This window comes from Dryas octopetala, chromosome 4, assembly GCF_963921425.1.
Source record: "Dryas octopetala chromosome 4, drDryOcto1.1, whole genome shotgun sequence".
Lineage (NCBI taxonomy): Eukaryota > Viridiplantae > Streptophyta > Magnoliopsida > Rosales > Rosaceae > Dryas > Dryas octopetala.
The window spans coordinates 5,504,827-5,511,125 of NC_141369.1; the positions used below are offsets into that span (position 1 = coordinate 5,504,827).

The 6,299-nt window shown below is 32.8% G+C and overlaps 1 long non-coding RNA gene across 3 annotated transcripts; it reads left to right on the top strand.

Moving 5' to 3' along the window:
• Positions 1-256: 256 nt before the first annotated feature.
• On the top strand, positions 257-3,098 carry LOC147286291 (uncharacterized). Of its 3 annotated transcripts, XR_015121942.1 has the most exons (5): positions 257-424; positions 506-554; positions 1,028-1,098; positions 1,267-1,344; positions 2,558-3,098. It is a non-coding gene; the product is annotated as an uncharacterized LOC147286291 (long non-coding RNA). The 3 variants fall into 3 exon arrangements; XR_015121941.1 differs by having other exon boundaries at positions 1,267-3,098; XR_015121940.1 differs by lacking the exon at positions 1,267-1,344.
• Positions 3,099-6,299: the final 3,201 nt, after the last annotated feature.

Sequence of the window (6,299 nt, forward strand, 5' to 3'; positions counted from 1 at the left end):
GGGTGTAATAGAGATCTGTCCTAACCCGTCTAAACCACCTGCGCCCAAGCCCATCCTCTTAGTCATATACTGCACATGGGATAAACTCTATCTTAGCTACACAACAACTCTATCCTATCTAAAGCACTCCCCTGTTTTGTATTTCGAATATATAGAGTTTTACTTCTGCACATGTACTTGGCTTCTAATAAATACAAAGGATTAACCTCAGTTTAATTGAGGCTTTCAATCACACTTCTGTTCACTCTAATATAAAGCTGGCTATTTAAAGGTTTGGTTGCTTTTATATTTAAATTTTTTATTTATCCCATTTATTTGGTGGTAATTCTCACACTGCATTATTTAGAATGTTGTTTTGGCTAGAGTATTGGACGAGGTCACAGTTGCAAATCTCAATTCCGTTATTCATGCAAACAATGCTATCGTAAGAAGTTACAGCTCAATCTTTAGACATATTGCGCTCTATGTTATGTTAATCATGCCTAATTTTCCTATTATGTTGTAGGTTGTTTCTTTGCTAGAGGACGACGGTACCTTTATTCAGGAATTGTTTGGTAGGTTAAGTTCACCATCCACCTCTGCATAATCTAAAAAGAATTTGGTAATTGTTGATTTTCATAACTGCTCTTTTATTGTCTTTCTGAGCCATGGTACTGGTGCAATGGAGAGTACATGAACATGTAATTGATCTTTTAGATTGTGTAACCCCTCTTCTGTTTCTCTTGCTTTTATTTTCCCTCCCCCAAATTAATCAGAAATGAAATAAAATGATTAATATATGTTAATAACAATTGGTAAAATAACTGTCTTGTTCAACTGTTTACATAGTTACTTTTTTTATTCAATTTCCTGTACTTTTTTCTGAATAAAAGTAGTAATAAGGATTTTGATGTTTGATAGACAATATGATAGTTATCTTGTTAGTGTTAGTAGCATTACAATTTTTTGTTGCAGATCTTTGATTAATTTCCTTGATCTACCTTCACATTGGTCATCATGCTTATCCTTATTTCCCTCTACAATGTAGGTGTATTTCTTGCATGAGTTTTGTAGTTTAAGCAAGAGAATGCAGATGGCTCATCAGCTCCGGCTATTTAGGTATGCAATTCTTGAAGTTATATTTCTTATGTACTACTATGTTTTGTAGCTCTCTGTTTTTTTTTAAGAACTTTTGGGCTGGCTGCTTATTTTTCTGCCAAGTACTTCTATTTTTTTGTCTTATATAATGTCTTTGTTTCTAAGAGGGATCACACTAAATTTCTGTAGGGATCTCATGAATGAAGGAATCTTTGACATTGTAACTGATGCTTTGCAGAGTCAAGACAAAAAACTTGTATTAACTGGGTAATCAACACCTTTAAGTATTTGTCTTCTGTACTGAGTCTATTTGTACAATCAGCAATGGGGATGGGTAATCAAGACCTTTTAGCATCTAGTTAGATATTATGCTGTAGGAAAAAGTCCAAGTATTTTGAGGTATAGCCATTAATCTGGTCTCAAATTGTTGTAACCCCCACTCACTCTTTTTTTTTTATTTTTTTATGGGTATGGCCATTTATATTTGTATGTGCTTCTTTCTTCTTTTTATAGTTAGTTTTTGTATTTCCTCCTCCCTTAGTTTACTTTATGATTAAAATCCCTTCAGCTGCATTTTATGTTCTCTCAATTTGTACTGCTTTTTGTCACATGGACTAAAAACCTGTCATGATGTGGTGTTGGTGTTGCCCAATTAACTAATCGATTAATTTCTATAAGTATATTTGTTATCTCTAGTTGCTTGTGTCTTTTCATGTGATTAATGAAAATTAGAGGCATGTTGCAAGGCCTACGGGTTTGAAAAAGTGTAAGTGGCATAGGCATGTTGTTATTGTTATTTGTGCGAAATGAGTGACTGGTTTTTCCAAGTTGCTTTTGGAATCTATTTCAATCATCATCTTAAAGTTTTCAAATACATGTACATACAATTGTGTAAAGGACTACATGTTAGATTATACATAGCCCCTGCAGGGTCAGATAAGAGAATTGAACGCTCAGATTGCAACACCTTTTCATATCAATATATAATGCATGATGTTATAACCAATTGAAACCTAACAGCAACTTCCCTTTTTGCATGTCTATGTCTTTAACCTATCCTTGTGTTTCTTGTGATTTTGTCATCAACTGAAATTGTGGGAATAATATTAGACTACTAAAGCTAAGTTTTATCATTTAAAATCATGCAGTTTGAGGCTGTAGAATCCTTCACTCAAACTTTAGATTTGGAGGATGAGCAATGCTCCCAAATCTTAAGCTTGAGTGAATGATGAAACTGTATCGAACTACAACTCTAAAACACTTGATATTTTTTTTGCTTGAACCTTTGTATGTCTAGTATTGTTCCACCAATTTTCAGAGCAATTGGAGTTGTAGTTATGTTTCAACAATGTAACAGTCTTCTCCTTTTTCAATAGTATACCTTCCAGTATACTTTAACCTATCAGTATACTTTCCAAGTTTTATCAATGAATTTGTGATTAAATTTAAGAATTAATATATGTTCCTTTGATGTTTTCAGTGGTCCAGTATGAAGACCAAGCGAAGCTAATACACACAAGATCAAATAGACGAGGTGCAGGTGGAATGAGAGATTTTCTGAACAATTATCTTTAGACCGACAAGTTAATTGGTAGGTGGTGTACGTTTTGCCTTTTTTGTGGATAGAAGAAAGCTGTCATGCATGCTCATTTTTTGCAAAGCATGGAAGAAGATTGAAGATTTGGTGCTTTTAATTAGAATACATGCTGCCATGAATATTTTGTAAAGGATGGCAGAATTGAAGTTAGAACTAGCTAGCTAGACATAATGCTAATTTCCAAATTAATTAGCTTAGTTGCTGTCATGCTATTTTGTACATGTGAGCAGCGTTTGGTACATTAATTACAACTTGTTTTGGTTTTGTAAAGGTCTTAACAAGCAGGTTTAGGCAATTTTAATGCCTTAGTTGTTAGGCTGGTGGTATGTTTAGATCTCAACAAAAAAAAAAAAAGGTTATCTTGTTGGATATTTGGAGGCATTTTTTAATATTGTTATTGGTGATTATTGAAATATATGGAATGTGAATGTAAGATTTTATGGCTGTACAAATTTCTAGCCAAATTTATGTATAGACTCAAATTTATATATTGATATCTTTTTTTAGGTGAAAAAAAAACTGATATAGCAAGCTGTATTCTAATTATCTTTTGTGAAATTGATATACTAAACGATATCAGTTTTTGACCAAAAATTAATATTTTATAACGTTTTGATATCAATTTTTTTTTTAGACTTGATATATAAACAATGTTTAGATATCAGGCATGTTCCATGCATGATATTGATATCAAGATTATGTATCACATTCTACCATAGACCTGATATTGATACTATGGTTGTATATCATATTTTACCTCAAATCTGATATTGATACTGGGTTATATGTCAGTATTAGTATCACATACGATATTTATTTATCAGTATTATTGATACTTGGATTTTATAGATGTCAGAAATAATATCAAATTAGATATCTATTTTGTATTTAGGACATCAGGTTTAAAAAAAAAAGATATATAAACAATGTTTACATATCATTTTAAAATTGATATCTAAAATGTGAACATTAGATATCACGACTCGCTATATCAGACGGCTACTCAAATAGATATCAGTCCACGATTGATATATATCGACATTTTTGTAGTAGTGTCTTGGAAGTAGTTGATTTTTAAGAGGCTTATTAATTCTTTTGATGTTATCCTCTAAAATGATTGAGAAATTAAGATCTGACTCAACTGATTGATAATGATTGTGAGTGGATTTTGTTTTGAAAATGTTTTGATCAGTTTCATGAAATAATTTTTATTGCATCTCGAGTTTTATTTGAACTTTGTTTTAATTGATTTGAGAATATTATTTTGGGTAGAGAGTAAATATTTAAATCTAGATTTTAGTCTATATACTTGGGAGTTTGATTTGATTTCATAAAATTAGATTTCTTGATTTTTGGCTAAGTTTGATTTGGACCATTGGATTAATGCATTTAAGGGTGGTTTCTCAAAAGTCTTCTTAAATGATTGTTTTGGCATTTTCCTAAATTTCTATTGTGTTTTAGAGTTTGCAAGGGCAGTTTTAAATCACCACATAAGCACCCTCTTACCCTCCCTTACAGTGATACTGATAGGTCTTTGAGACCTATTTTGGCACACATATAGGCTTTGGACCGTGTGTCGGGATGTCTCGCCCTTTGGGGGCAGCTCTGTGTACACATATGATCAGATGAGTCTACCTGTGTAAATGCACGAGATTGTGGCTAGGATATGAGCTTGCTCATGCAGAGTGACTTCTCTACAGGGGATTGTGGTTCATACAGGATTGTGGCTAGGGTATGGGCCTGCCCATGCGCGAGATTGTGGCTAGGGTATTATCTGCAGTTTTCGGGTACTAGTATGGTGTGTGTTTTCAGTTGATGAGTATTTTAAGGTATGAGTTTACAGCAACAAAAATTGTAAGTATGAAAGTTTTCAGTTGAGCAGTTTTATTGGTTTTCAGTATATCGGGATTTACTTGGGATGAAGATTTCAGTTTTAAAATAATTATTTACAAATTGACAGTATCGATTTCAATTTGAGAACCTTGTTATTTTTTAGATATGGTTTTTCAGCTTCAGATTTTATTAATTTGTTGGAAAGTGATTATCGGTTTGTGGTTTATGTTTGAGCATATATAATATATTTTAGAGTTTGTATTCCCAGTTAAGTGATTTACTTACAAGATGCATATGATGAATTTATTCACTACTGCATGAAATTCTTGAGGTTTTTACACATTTATTATTCAACGAGTTTTCTTATTCATTTGGTATTTATGAGACTTTGAATTATTTCAAATTCATAAGCTTTTCTCATACCCAGAGCATGATTGTGGATTACAAGGAGAATTTTGAAATAGATTTGTGAAATAGTTCTAAAACTAGGGGTTTTCAAAGAAAAATGAGCTCAAATTGAATGAGCGGTTTTATAAGATGATTTTTAAGGAAAATGCATGTTTTTAAAGTTTTTTTTTGTCCACTCACTGAGGTTGTCTCACGTTTTAGATTTTAACGTTTCCCCTCATGTATTACAAATCATTGAGGTCATGCCATACCATGTCGAGGTAGCAGGTTCCCCAATTGTAGTTCATCGGTATCTTTGAGCATAATGGTTTCCTCCTTTAGTTAGTATAATTGCTAGCTTGATGTGTAAAGTTAATTTTGTATGCTATGATAACCCTGAGTTGGGTGAATAACATTATTGGATTTGGTTTGGTTATTGGGTCGGAGATTTTTTTGGTTATGGTAGAAGTGGCTGTTGGATATTGAAGTGTTTTCTTCAGGTTTCGTAAATATGGGTTATTCCAATTTCAAGGGAGGTTCTGTTGAAACTTCAGTAGAATTTTCCTTAGTATTTGGATTACACAGGATAACTACGTGTTTCAGGGTGGAATATGGGAACGGTACTGTCACTCTGTCAACTCAACTACACATTATTTGTGTTATGGGATTCATGTGTATTATATTTATAAGTTCTGAAGCAATTTTTCATATCCAATACATGCGTGGTAAGTAATGTTATTTGTGAGATTATTTAATTTAATTTAATATATTCAAAATCTCTTAATAGTTTCTAATTTATCTAATTTTTTTCACTACAAGTAAAACCGTAATAAATATCACTAAAAATATATCGGTTTTAAAAAAATCGTTATTGTCAAAGTTTTTTATATTAATTGGATTTTTAGTTTTCTAAAAATGATGTCTAAACACATTTATATATCGCCAAGTTTTCAAATTTGATATCTAAATTTTTAGGTAGAAATTAAAATTCTATAATAACCGATATCTAAACTATGAACTGATATTAATTGTTTCAGCTAAAACTAACAATATACAAATTTTTGCGACAACTTAAATGTTTTGACTTAAGTTAGACCCGATACTCTCCCCTCTCAAACACAATTAACACAGAAACACTCTCAGACACTCCTTCTCACCTCTCTCTCTCTCTCTCTCTCTCTCTCTCTCTCTCTCTCTCTCTCTCTCTCTCTCACCCACAGCCCTCGCCGTTGCGTAGTCGTTCTCACAGTCCTGCTCACCGTCGCGTTGTTGACCTTGGCGATGACGTCAGCCCTCAAGAGCTTTCTCTGCCTCGCTCATCGTCTTGGTTTGCAGTCAAAAGGTAAGATTAGTCATCTCGATCTCCTGGGTTCTCTCTTTCTCTCTCTCTCTCTCTATCCTCGAT